Source organism: Poromitra crassiceps (assembly GCF_964638095.1).
Source record: "Poromitra crassiceps genome assembly, contig: HAP1_SCAFFOLD_2093, whole genome shotgun sequence".
Lineage (NCBI taxonomy): Eukaryota > Metazoa > Chordata > Actinopteri > Beryciformes > Melamphaidae > Poromitra > Poromitra crassiceps.
Window position 1 is genome coordinate 5,415 of NW_028150332.1, and position 11,097 is coordinate 16,511.

At 42.1% G+C, this 11,097-nt stretch overlaps 1 pseudogene across 1 annotated transcript; it reads right to left on the reverse strand.

Annotated features, from left to right (window-relative positions):
- Positions 1-394: 394 nt before the first annotated feature.
- LOC310772145 (zinc transporter ZIP1 pseudogene) lies at positions 395-10,705 on the reverse strand (annotated as a pseudogene). Its single transcript, XR_014553998.1, has 4 exons — positions 10,516-10,705; positions 7,822-8,075; positions 7,432-7,562; positions 395-742 (listed from the first exon to the last, which is right to left on the reverse strand). The product of XR_014553998.1 is annotated as a zinc transporter ZIP1 pseudogene (transcript).
- Positions 10,706-11,097: the final 392 nt, after the last annotated feature.

Below are 11,097 nucleotides of genomic sequence, written 5' to 3' on the forward strand. Positions count from 1 at the left end.
GCATATTTTATTCCTAAAAGTTTATTAACAATCACAGTTAAAGATGCCCATTTCCTATCTCAACAACACTGTTGATTGTCTGGCATGTTATTAATGTACTTGGCAAAAACATGAGTGAACTAGCTGGCCAGCTAGCTTGCGCTGCCTGTCACTGAGGTAAATAACGCTAGTAGGAGGAGGGGCGGGGTTTGTACGGGTGCCTAGTTGGCGGCTATTATCGAGTCACACTTGGCAAATGCAGAATAATGTTAAAATACAGAAAGTATTAAACTCTTTATTTTATGGGGGCATTTAAAAGCCCCCCGTTACCCAAGTTCAAAGGGCAATTCTAGATTTTTTAGGGGCATTTTCCCCCGAGCCCCCGCTAATTTCCTACCCTGGTATATGTACACACTCATGTGTAAAAGAAGATCTCCAGTACCTGCTGGCTGTCCTCTTGCAGGCCGACTGCTAGGCCCTCGAACACGGAGTGCAGGGACAGGGAGAAGACCAGGATGAAGGCCCTCAGGGACGACTGGGAGGTGAGGTCCAGGTGGACATGTCCATCCACCTCCTCCGGCCCGTGGCGGTGCTGCTGCGAGTGGCCCATGTCACTGGACTGCACAGAGGAGTCCACCAGCAGGGAGCGCCGCTCCTCTGAGAGGGAAGACGACTGTTCCTTCACGGCCAAGACGATCTGCTCCAGCACCAGAACCAGGAAGAAACCCATGGCCACGATGAACTCTGGGAGAGGGAAGTGGAGCTGCAGAGAGAGAAGTGGAGCAGAGTTAGACGGGTCAGTCGAGATGAAACCATATGAAAATTTCATATCACCATTATAGTGAGCAAAATGATCACGTTTATCAGCATTATCGCGATATTGTTAAAATGTGCTGAAAATGTTCGAAAAGTACTGATACACTGGGAGGCTGTTGCAAACTTTGGTTGAGGATGGACAGTATTTACCGTCCTTTTCAAAGCACTGTAATCATGGTAACATGGTAATCATGGTAACATGGTAATCATGGTAACATGGTAATCATGGTAACGGTAATACTAACCGGCAGGAATTTTATCACGGTTTATCATTAGACTGGTAATTATTTCATGATCATCCCTACCGGTCAGAGGTTAGTAAAGCCAGTAAAGTCGTCAGTAAAGGTAATGTGAGAAATCCGGGAGAATAGTCACCAACAAGAAAGAGGTAGCCTGGGTAAACCCAGCCTCAACCTGACATCACAAGCTATGCCTCTAACGTACGTTTCTTCTTCTTTCTCATGACTGATAGTACATAGAGGTCACGTGGGGGCTGGGTTTACCCAGGCTAAGAAAGAGGAGGATTTGACAAGCAGACATCCTGTACTTGCTACACAGTTACCGGTTAAAACACCTATTGCCACTAACGTTAGGCTACTTAAATACCAAGATGAAATACCACAATGTAATAATGTTACTAGACAACCTGTGTGTTCCACTATTATGTTATTTGTTATTGTTGTTATTATATTTATTGATATTATATTATTAAAATATTATATATTTATTTCTGTCTTAATTCTGACCCCCTTTTTGTGATTACCCTGTCTTGCCTTATTGTTGTTGTTTATGTTATTTTATATTCCTACTAAATAACTTAAACGTGCAGAGTTTGAAAAAAGAAATAAAACTAATAGGCTGCCCTCTAGTGGCACTGCATAGACACTACATCGTTCACGACAACCCCCTCTTTTGACTGCTGTTCATTGTTCACTGGACGTCTTGCCTCTCTCACGGCACAGAGAGCACCTGACAGCTGAAGGTCAGTTGAAGTGTTTTCTCACTGAGTCACTCATAGAGCAGGACTTTTCTCACTACTTGTTGCAAAAGGTTTCAATGAAATATTCTTCTAAACACACCGAGCTCCTGCAGGCCGAGGTGAGTCAGACGCCACGTAGGAAGCTAAGCTGGGTGATAAAAGCAGCAGAAGAAGGATGAATCACTCAGAGCGATAAGATAGATAATGCTTGTGTATGAATGAAGACATGGAGTGTGAATCAAGTGTAATTGTGTAGCGAGCAGAAGCGAGAGGAGCAGAGACCCTACTAATGGGCTAGGTGGGCAATAGAGCTCAACAGTCACGTGACATTGTGAGATCCCTTTTCGTTCCAGAAGAGAATCTCGCCATTCATTTTTCTCCATCCGTTTTCTAAAAAAACCTTATCTAAAGAGTTTTAAGCCTGGGGGATAGGTGAATCACAAAATAAAACAAGACCATAAATTTGTGAAACAAGGAAAACATAACTTAGGCCACTGGGCGAGACATGACAAGTGGTAGATTCCCTGCCTACCAACACGGCGCTTGCAGGTTCGCACCCCCGTGCGAACCTGCACGGGGGTGCAGAACCAATCTTCTATAAAAACAGAAGATTGTCATCTGACCAGTGTCCACTACAACTGAAGTTGTAGTAGCTGTACACAAGAAAGCTGCCCACTGCTCCTGGCTGCCCCCCGGAGGAAGGACAAGCCTGGATGGGATAAATGTAGAGTAGTAGTGAAACTGAAACGTAACGTTTAGTTTTGTATGAAACCGCTCAATCGACTACATCTGTCGTGTCGCACATTATACGTCACACCATCAACAACATGGCCTGGCAGGAGAGACGTCACTTATGAGACTGGTTGTGCATAGTCTTTCTGATTTATAACTTATAGTGCCACAGTTTTACCACAAACTGTGACTTTTTTTTAAATATATTTTGCAATTTTCAAAATGTGAAAAGCGAAAGGCTCAGACACAGAAAGAAAAAAAACAAACATAATTCACATTCAAATACTACAGCTTGGCACTACCAGCCCAATAGTCCTGGGCCAATAGTCCTGGCCCAGGACTATTGTTTGTCCTGGGCCAAACAATATTAAGCGCGGCAGTTTTCGCGGGGAAAATAATTGGACCAGAAAACCCTTGTGTCATCAAAAATTTAATTTCTACCTAAATAAATATATGACACATAGTTTATTGATGTGCTCACCTATTACAATGGGTATTTCTGACATTTAAGACAGATAATTTAACATAACATTAGTATTAAACATTCATTCAGTATTAAAAATGTTTAAAAATAAATAGACCAGGTCAGGGTACTCAAGTATAACCCATTTTCAATGGTTTTAAATTGAAAAAACAAAATGGGGGAATCCGTTTTTTCGTTTTCGTTTTCCGTTTTAAACTTTAAAACAGAAACGGAAAACGGAAAAACGTTTTTAGCAAAAAAAATTTTTTTTTTTTATAAATTCATGGCGGGCCACTTAAAAACGGGCAGCGGGCCGCAGATGGCAAAGCTTTAAAATACATGGAGGAGGCGTCTGGATCTTCCATATTTCTATGACAGCTGAACCGCTAGTTGTCACTTTTTGCAGCGAGTTCGGCTCCGCCCACAAAAGACGTCATGGCTGTTTAAAAACAGTAAAAGGGTCTATACAACAAGAAAGACTCAAGTCTGTTTTATTAGACAATCTTCCATCACGGTTGGTTTACCTATTGAAGATCATAGATGTGGAAATGGCAGTAAAATGATCACAAATCAGCTCTTCTCACAATTGATATATAAGGCCTATTATGAATTGGGTCGCGATGGTTTTGACATTTTTTTAAAGTTGGTCCCCAGTAAAAAAAAAAAAAAGGTTGAGGAAATACTGCTCACACACACACACACACACACACACACACACACACACACACACACACACTACACACACACACACACACACACACACACACACTACACACACACACACACACACACACACACACACACACACACACACACACACACACACACACACACACACACACACACACACTACACACACACACACACACACACACACACACACACACACACTACACACACACACACACACACACACACACACACACACACACACACACACACTACATACACACCTACAGTAGCAGCTGCCCTCTCTTACCACAGTCTTTTACTTTTGGCTGCTATGAAGCAGTTGGGGGTTAATTCAATAGTGGTTATGAGGAAGGACAGCCTTTCCCGTTAAAGCACCCTCCCTCCCTCCCTCCCAAAACACACACACACACACACACACACACACGCGTGTGTGCACACACACACACTCACACACACGCACACGTCCACCTCCCCTCCCTCACCAGCTTTTCCCAGCAGAGTCCTTCCAGTCACAGACGCTGCTGTTTTTTGTGTTTTTAGCATCGACCTTGAGCCACCTTCCTGTGACAGTCTGACAGCCTGAAGGCTTCACATCCACACAGTCACACTCCTTCACATTTAGACCTCTGATTCTCTCACTTTTACATATCAAGGACCCCTAATTTAGCCCACATTAGGGCCACAAACCCCCCATTTGATGAGATTTTGTCTGTCAAACTCAAATCATTCTACGATTTTGTCCAGAATGACATGGCTTTAACAGTGAAACTGTGATCCAAATAATCATTCTTTTACAGTCTCATTGTGTTCACGTCTTCTAAATGAAATGACAGTGAATTTGACACTACACGTTGAGAATCACTGATTTAGACTAAGATTAAATTCCGGTACTGAGACAAGAATAAATCACTTTACAGTCCTTTCACTCATGGTGCGGTAAAATGAGTGACAGGATTTAGCAGAGAAAAAGGAAACAGAACAGAACCAAGAAAATGGACAGGTGTTAAAACGGTAGACATAATAAAACAATGAAAGCAATAAAGTAGAATATAAATAATTGTGGTGTTATAAAAACGTTTGCTATGACAATTTCTACTGAGGTTACTGTCTTGATTGCTTATTAATGATGGAATACTGTAATATGAAACGTGTGTACCGCTTTAGGAACTAATTTATTTTGACCAAACTACGCCTGCAGCTAGCAGCAGCAGCAGCGAGCAGTTTCATGTAGGAACTATTTTCTTTTGACCAAACTAAACCTGCTGCTACTGTAGCTAGCAGCAGCTAACTAAAAGAACAAAGTTCCTACATGAAACCGCTCACAACAAGGTCTGGGTCATGATTTCTAGAAAGAGACATTGCTATTGAGTTTTTCTTTCTTTTTTCAGCGCTTTGTGCACCACAAGCCAGAGTGCCATCCAATTCCATTGTATTGGAGAGAAGGCAGACATCTCTTCAACATTAGATCAGTAAAAGCGGTAAAAGAAAAAAAGAGACTTTGCACTAGTTTACAGACTCCACTGTCGTTTCCGATAACGTTAAGCACAACAAATATGGAGAAAGAATCACTTTTTGGCAGACAATTACTTTTTGGTGATCATTAGTATTTAGCAGCTCACGTTAAAGTCGAGCTGAACCCAAGCATGACTTTTCTTTTCTTTTGGTTCAAATACCTGGGTATGCAGTGGACCTATTTAATAATGTATGCAAAACAAATCACAACAATCTAATTTCTTTAGTTTTTCACACTTTTTCACATCAAAAGTTCATTTTTCAAGATTTCATTGATAACAGTAATTTACAGTTTGCTGACGTCACCATATTTCTACCCCATTTCAACCAATCATATCACAAAATGCAGCTGTCAATCAAATCTTCATTTCTGGATAATTTTCTCTTCCAAATGAAGTCGAAAATGGCGCCTATAGTGCCTGTCATCTGCCAGAATTCCTATCCCATAAACTAACTACTAACTTGGCCAATTGTTAGAAACATGAACAAAAAACAAAAAGTATAATCTCTAAGAATGCAAAGAAATGTAACTGGCTCGTTAAAACGCGCATTCCAGGGATATCGTATCGTTACAGCAGCGATAATGGCGCGCGCATCTGAGAGCTTGGTTGTCAGGGGTCGCACTTCGGAGATTCCAGGCCGACGTGCTGCACTCTCCGCTCGGCAACACGAAGGCAGCTGGCTGCCTGCGGGTCGCTGAGCTCCGCTCCTCTCGTCAAAAGGCTCTTCCCGAGGGGAGCGCCGCAACACACTGAATCCCACTCGATTTGGAGGCGGAACATGCCAGGATTGGCCAAAGCCCAATCCAGTCCCCAGAATTGTCAAATAAAACCATCGACATGATACTATGACCCGCCTCTCAACCTGTCATCTTAGACAAACTATGTTTTCAGTCTGAAACTGACTCATATGCACGTGACGAACAGGTTCAGTTCGACTTTAATAACTTGTTTGCAGTTAATCACTTTTTGGCAGAACACCGGATGTTGTAATCAGTGGATTTATGTTAGGTTTACTATACCAGTGATCATAAACAGTATGGATTATACCGGACATGTATTGGGAATATCTGGTAAGCCTTCTAGTTCCACAACACTATTGTCTGCTCGAACAAAGTCCTAAACAGCTGATTAACAGAGTGACTGAGGTAGGCTAACAGCTGCTAAGCTAACATGATCACCTTATCACGGTCTGTTAAAAAAAAGTGCTCCAGGCAGCTGAAAACGCAACACGATTTAAATGTTTTTAAGTCATGGTTAAAAGAGAAACAACTGTGTTCTCAAACGTAATACCCTTGTAGACCTCTGGCGGTACTCTGTGTATTATGTCTGTATTGTGTCTACATCCTTGTCAATACATTTGTATGTATGGCTTTACTTATGTGTTTTTATATTTGATGAGGTTTCTTCTTGGGTATGTATTTTAGGGTGTATTTTAATGTAAAAGCCGCCTTGGACAGGTGTTGAAAATTAGCGTTCCGCTATAAACACTTAACACTGTGTATCTGGTTGTTGTGCATACATGTATACTACATCTCTAATGCTCTGTGATGTCCATATGAAATAAACTTACCCTAACCTAACCTAACCTAACCTAACCTTTCTCCATACAAAAACACTAACGTGTGAACAGCCCCTACACAGATTACCCCTGTTCTGTCATTACCATAGTAATAGTAATCATACTTTTTACAGGCTTATAGCCACGACAGGGGTCTGAGGCTATGGGCCTCCCCACAGACAAAGCTTGGAAAAAGCACCCCCCCCATCCCCTTCCCCCCCGGTTCATAATTACGTTTGTTCCCATAGACACTCAACAATTGAGATAGCTGAAATTGCTGTTTGACATAGTTCATGCTTCACCAAATACATTGACAAAGTGTCTGTTTGAAGGCATTCATTAGTTTCTACAAACAAATTCCCCAAAACTACTGTATCTCAGAAGTATCTCTTTAACCAAATCACACACATTTAGGCTATTCTCTGTGATCTCCTTTTGATAACTACCGTAATATCTTTTCACTTCCATTCACTGAGCCTCCCCTGAAACTGTTTGGAGGCCTGCCTCCCACTTTGAAAACCCCTGGCCTACGAAATTAACTGCTTAACAGAGCCAAACTTTGGTTCCGCTTGTGTTTTTCTTCATGGACCCCACCCCCCCACCCCCCTTTTTATATTCCCCCCCGGGTTAACAGAAGGAGAGTACTGGAATATTGAAGGGGCTTAAACCGCCCCTGCCTGAGCGTGCTGGCTCTTACTGTGATGCCCACGGCACTGAAGGCCTGGCTGATGCCCTCCAGGTAGTCTGGCAGCAGGTCCAGCAGGCAGGTGGCCAGGAACACTCCTCCAGCAAAACAGCTGATCAGACCTAGCAGCCTGCGCCGCAGCTCTGCAGACAAACACGCACACACAAACAAAATGTTTGGATTCCCCAAAAAAAACATTTGCATTCCCAAACAAAACAATTGGATTCCCAAACAAAACGTTTAGATTTGCGAACACAAATTTATTTGACTTAAAAAATAAAAAATAAAGTTTGCAGTGTAGAAAGTTTTGCTCTCAAACCTGTTTGATTGCATTAAAAATACACAAAAGTAACTCCATAGCAACAACAACAACAACAGCTGTGACTGTGGAGCTGAACGGACCTGAGTGGACGCTGTACCTGCCCGCCCCGTGCACCAGGCAGAGCGGGGCCAGGCCGAACAGCAGTGTGGTGAACAGCAGCACAGCCAGCGCCCCCAGCTTGATCTCCAGCGCCGGGACGTCTGCCGGGGCGAGACGCACCCCCGCGCCCCCGCCCGGGGACAGGGAGCCTCCACCCCCCACAGACATGTTGCTTTGGGTTTCTGTGAGTCAGGCTCGGCTCTCACACGCCCTCCATGGATTCACACAAGGGAGTCTGTCAGAGAGAGGAGGAGAAGTTACTTTGAAGGGACAGTTAGTTAGCTAGCAGCTAGCGGGTGTAGGTTGAAAAGCTAGCAGGGGCTAGCTAGTAGATAGCGGGAGTAGTTTCGGCAAAAGAAAATAGTTGCTACATGGAACTGCTCACAACAAGGTCTGTGGTTTCATTATCTTGAGTAATCGGGTCATGATTTCTGGAAAGAGACATTGCTTTTGAGGGGTTTTTTTCTCCCCTCCTATTTTTTGTGGCACTTTGAGCACCACAAGCCGAGTGCCATCCAGTTCCATAATTTGTATTGGAGAGAAGGCAGACATCTCTACAGCCGATGTGTCCAAAACTCGGCAACTCACATCAAAATGATTTAGATGCATAAATAGCACTACAGGTAAGAGGACCCACAAGTTTAAAGTAAAGTAAAGTTCACCCCAAAAGATTTTGGGGTGAACTGTCTCTTTAAACAATTAAATGTCCCTTTGAACTCTGACAACCAGCTGGGAGGTCCAGTGTCTCACTGAAGGACACGCTGGCTGCTGCTGGACTCGAACCTGTGACCTTAAACCTTAACTTATTACAGGGTAGTTATTCTATATCCACTGGGCCTGCTTCTATTCAGTTCACCATCCACAGCCTTCCTAAAGCTACAGTAACACATTCATGTGACATTCATGTGTCTGATTCTCCTGTGATTACAGATACAAGACAAACAGTGGAGAAACTGGGTCGCTGCAGCAACAGAAAAACAGAAGAAAGAAAACTATATGATAAATAAGAATAGAGTGACAGAGGGTTCTGTTAACACGCAAACATGACGTGAAAACGCATGAATGACAGATATGAAGAAAGGCTGCCATTATTGTTATGCAGCGGAAATCAGCAGCAGTAGAACTTAGTGAGATGAAGAACATGGACATGTAAAACAAATAAGAGAAAACAGTAACATTTTATTTGAAGCGGTGTGCATAAGACTGACATGACACCTGTCATAACCATGACATGACCTGTTATGAACATGAAGGAGGCTTTATGAATGTTTGACTGTTATGAAGTGTCATTCGGTAAATGATGTCATTGTTAATGCAATGTTGGCATTGTTTGAGATGTCTTCATTATGACAACTTGACATTAACCAAGACAACATAACCTGTCAATGTCTTCGTTATGACAACTTGACATTCACCTAAACAACATAAGCTGCTTTGTCATAAACATGACATAGCAGGCATTAAGAAGTTAAATGAGTTTATGAAGGTGTCATTAATATTTTCCTTGGCCTCAACTACAGTGGTACAATTGTAACTTTTCATTAAGATGTCATTACATGTATTTGGGGTCCCGACCCCCTTTGGGAAACACTGCATTACACTGTCTTGGTTAATGTCAAGTTGTCATAACGAAGACATCTCAATGTCAAATTGGCATTAACAATGGGATCATTTACTGAATGACACTTAATGACAATTATAGTTATACACATTCATAAAGCCTTCTACATGTTCATGACAGGTGTCATGTCAGACAGTCTGTCTGCACAGCCCTTCAAATAACATGTTAGCAAGAAAACAGATGAGCAAGAAACAACATGTATTGCATGAAGCATGCCAACGTGAAGGTATTTGATGCTGTTATAGGGCTGGGCAATATAACAATATAAACCGTGTGGGTTTTCTCCGGGTGCTCCGGTTTCCTCCCACCATCAAGAAAGACATGTATGTTAGGGTTAATACTCCTGTCAGTGCTCCTGACCAAGGTATTGGCAAAAGAACTGGAGTTGGTCCCCGGGCGCTGCACAGTGGCTGCCCACTGCTCCTAGTTCTAGGAAGGTTCCTAGTAGAGGATGGGTCAAATGCAGAGGATGAATTTCCCCAAGGGGATAAATAAAGGATAACTTAACTTAACTTAACTTAACATCCATATTGTGATACGAGAGTAGATATCTTAGATTTTGGATATGGTGATATGGCACGAGTGTTGTCTTTTCCTGGTTTTAAAGACTGTAGTGTAAAGTGAAGTAATTTTATGAACTTAGATTCTTCTATTATTTCACTTTACCCACTTAGTCATTATATCCACATTACTGATGATTATTTATCAAAAAGCTCATTGTAAATATTTTGTGAAAGCAAAATAGTCATCCATCCCTAGCTGACATACATTGCGGCAATATCAATATTGAGATATTATTGTGATATTTGATTTTGTCCATAGATTATTATTTGATTACATTAGAGTGACTCATGTCTGTTTATGAAGCAGATGAAGGTTTCTGCTTTATGTTTAGTTTCTGGCTGAATAAAGCAGAAGCTGTTATGTTTCACAGGCTGAGGATCATCACTGATCTAAACATATATACAAATACACACATACAAATAAATGGAGTAGTAGTAGGACTATCACTCAGAGAGCTCAAACCAAAGGAGATAACTTCTATAAAATTTACTTTTATAACCGAGGAAACTTTGATCAAACTTCTTCAAACGTGTTTTTCTTCAGCAGCTCGGTAATAAATGCTCTGTCTTACCGGACTGCTTCAGTAGAAACCTGAGAGAGAATAGGAGGTGAGACCATAGACAGGCTAGCCTATATTTTATATAAATGATCTCTGTTTTCTCTGCTTCACTGGCTCCATGTCGCTGTGTCTGTCCGGGAAGTGTGAGTCAGATCCCATCAGCTGATCCCGCTATATGCCAGAGCCGCTGTCAAGCCCCGCGGAAATAACAGACACACTACTTCCGGTACTTACTTTAAAAATAAGTCATATTTGAGAAACTTGTGCCAATTCTCTCTCTCTCTCTCTCTCTCTCTCTCTCTCTCTCTCTCTCTCTCTCTCTCTCTCTCTCTCTCTCTCTCTCTCTCTCTCTCTCTCTCTCTCTCTCTCTCTCTCTCTCTTTCTCTCTCTCTCTTTATAGAGAACAAAATACAATTCAATTCACAAAGAGACAACTCAACTGCTAAACTCACCAGATCATTTTTGTTGAGTGTGTCCAAAGGATGATAAAGTAGGACCTGCAGTTTTTGACCC